This window comes from Neophocaena asiaeorientalis, unplaced genomic scaffold (genome assembly GCF_003031525.2).
Source record: "Neophocaena asiaeorientalis asiaeorientalis breed wild unplaced genomic scaffold, Neophocaena_asiaeorientalis_V1.1 scaffold258, whole genome shotgun sequence".
Lineage (NCBI taxonomy): Eukaryota > Metazoa > Chordata > Mammalia > Artiodactyla > Phocoenidae > Neophocaena > Neophocaena asiaeorientalis.
In genome coordinates, this window is record NW_020172591.1 from 4,405,865 (window position 1) to 4,408,331 (window position 2,467).

At 42.1% G+C, this 2,467-nt stretch overlaps 1 non-coding gene across 1 annotated transcript; it reads right to left on the reverse strand.

Moving 5' to 3' along the window:
* Window positions 1–1,080: 1,080 nt before the first annotated feature.
* On the reverse strand, window positions 1,081–1,188 carry LOC112395294 (U6 spliceosomal RNA). Its single transcript, XR_003002344.1, has one exon. It is a non-coding gene; the product is annotated as a U6 spliceosomal RNA (small nuclear RNA).
* Window positions 1,189–2,467: the final 1,279 nt, after the last annotated feature.

The following is a 2,467-nucleotide window of genomic DNA, read 5'->3' on the forward strand; positions in this document are numbered from 1 at the left end:
GCTACGGGAATGTGGTGCTGCACCGGACTATAGAATCATCCAGCTGTCTTCTATTAAGCCCAACATTAAGGAGATTTACACAAATGTAAAGCAATGCCACTCTTCTAACTATTTCTGTCTTGGAAAAACTTATTATTTCCCATTTAAAAAAATATGTTAACAGACAATGGGTTTACTGTTGGTCTTACATAATTAATAAATATTTTTAAACATTGCAGTTTTAATTTCTAATGTGGTAAGTATCACTAGATATAACAAACATATAAACAAAAGCTCTTTGAAGTCCTCAATAACATTTACGAGCCTAAGGGGCCCTCCAGATACCAAAAAGTTTGAAACTCCCTGTTTTAGGCCACACCCTTTTATTGTCACTTCCCACTTAAAGCAATGACAGCTGACTTTTGGAGGGGGCTTCCTGTGATGGGCCATCATGCTGAGTGCCTGAGGGTCACTTTCCCTTTAACCTTCAAGATACTATTGTACAGCAGATGTTGTGATTGGCCCCACTTGAGGAGAGTAAGCTGAGACTTGGGACAGTTGAGGGTCATGCCTGAGGTCAGGAAATGGGACTGAAGTCCAGCCTTGAAGCCTCCAGAGGCCTCCCTGCACTTTACCATCACAGCTACTGTCCTCCCTCCTTACCCCTCCAGCTTTCTTCTGAGTCATCCTCTGAGTCAGCCATCTTTAAACTGTCTACTCATCTTTGAATCATTCTCCCCTTTTTCCTCGAAATGATCTGAATCCCCTGCCCAAGGCAGCAGAGGGGCGAGAGGCTCTGGGGCTGGCTTCCTGGAGCTGGAGCTGCAGTAAGCGTGGCCAAGCCCCAGGCTTCCAGGCAGCAGAGCCAGCGGTCAAGGCAGTTACGCAGGATGGAGACCAGGAAACAGACCCCCCAAAAGGGCTGCTATAAGAGGGAAAACACTTGCTAGATAGGTTCTGGAAGGAAAAGTTGCAGAGGCCCCAGAATAAAAAGGCAGATCTTTTTTCCTCTGGGTTTCTTTGCCTCAGGCCTGCAGGTGGGGAGAAAATGTTAAAATCAGACATCTGCCTATTAACCATACCCATCTCTCTTTTTTTTTTTTTAGTATGGAAGGCTTCATGAATTTACATGTCATCCTTGAGCAGGGTCCATGCTAATCTACTCTGTATGGTTCCAATTTTTAGTATATGTGCTGCCGAAGCGAGCACACATATCCATCTCTTAATCTCTTATTCCCATTCACTGATTTTCTTCATTCAGCAAATACAGTGGTGTGATAAGTGGGTTTTGACGGGATAATAATACCAGCTGATGTTTATTGGTGTGAAATTATGCAGGTGCCTAGAAATGGGGCTGAAAAGAAATGAGAGCCAGCTCATGAAGAGTTTGGATTTTACCTGGAAGGTTTAATCAAGGGAGCAACATGCTCCGATTTGCTTTTACAAAGATCCTTCTGCTGCAGAGTGAAGAATGGATTGCTGGGGAGCAGGGCAGGAGGCAGAAAACAATGAGGACTGGAATTAGCATAGGACTAGTAGGGATGGATGAAATCAGTGACGGAGAGGCAGGAAGCAAACATGTGAATGGTTTCTCACATGCCTAGAATTTACTCCCGTAGCCTCCTAACTGGATTTCTCACCACCAAGATTTTTTTTCCCCCTTCCAATCAACTCTGAGATTAACCTTCCTTAGATACCATTTATCCAGTTGAGGAGTACTATATAGCCTACTGCTTAAGTGCATTGGCAGTAGGGCCAAACAGCTTGGATTCAAATCCTGTCTCAGCCACTTTACAATGACCAGTTTCCCTCATCTGAAAAATGAGGTCCTGAAAATGGTGTTTACACTCCAGGGGTGCTGTGAGTCAATGTATATAGAAGAACTTGTATCATTACTTGTGTATGGTAATCCTTCAATAAAAAAAGTAATTACTATTATGGCATTTCTCTACTCAGAAACCTTCCATAGTGGAGAGGGGCAAGGTAGGGATATGGGATTAAGAGATACAAACTACTATGGATAAAATAGCAACAAAAATATATTGTACAGCACAGGGAATGATAGCCATTATTTTATAACTTCTAATGAAGTATAATCTATAAAAATATTGAATCACTATGCTATGCACCTGAAACTAAAATAATACTGTAAATCAACTATAATTTTAAAAAAAGAAACCTTCCATAGAAAACCTTTTATTTCCATTTGCTAGAATGGCAAGGCCTGCCTCTCCAGATCCTTCATAATCCAGGCCCACTATACCGCTCAGCCTCATCTAATGCTATTCCTCCAAATATGTTCCCCAAATATACCAGATACAGCACATCTGTGCCTTGGTCATGCAGTTTCCCTCATTTCAAATGCCTTTCTTTTTCCCATCTATCCTCCCAATCTATCTGTCCCTTAAATGCTCATTACCACTTCCAGAAAAATGATTCCAAATGCAGTGACCAGCGACCATACCCTGTGAAATCATTTTCCCCCAAG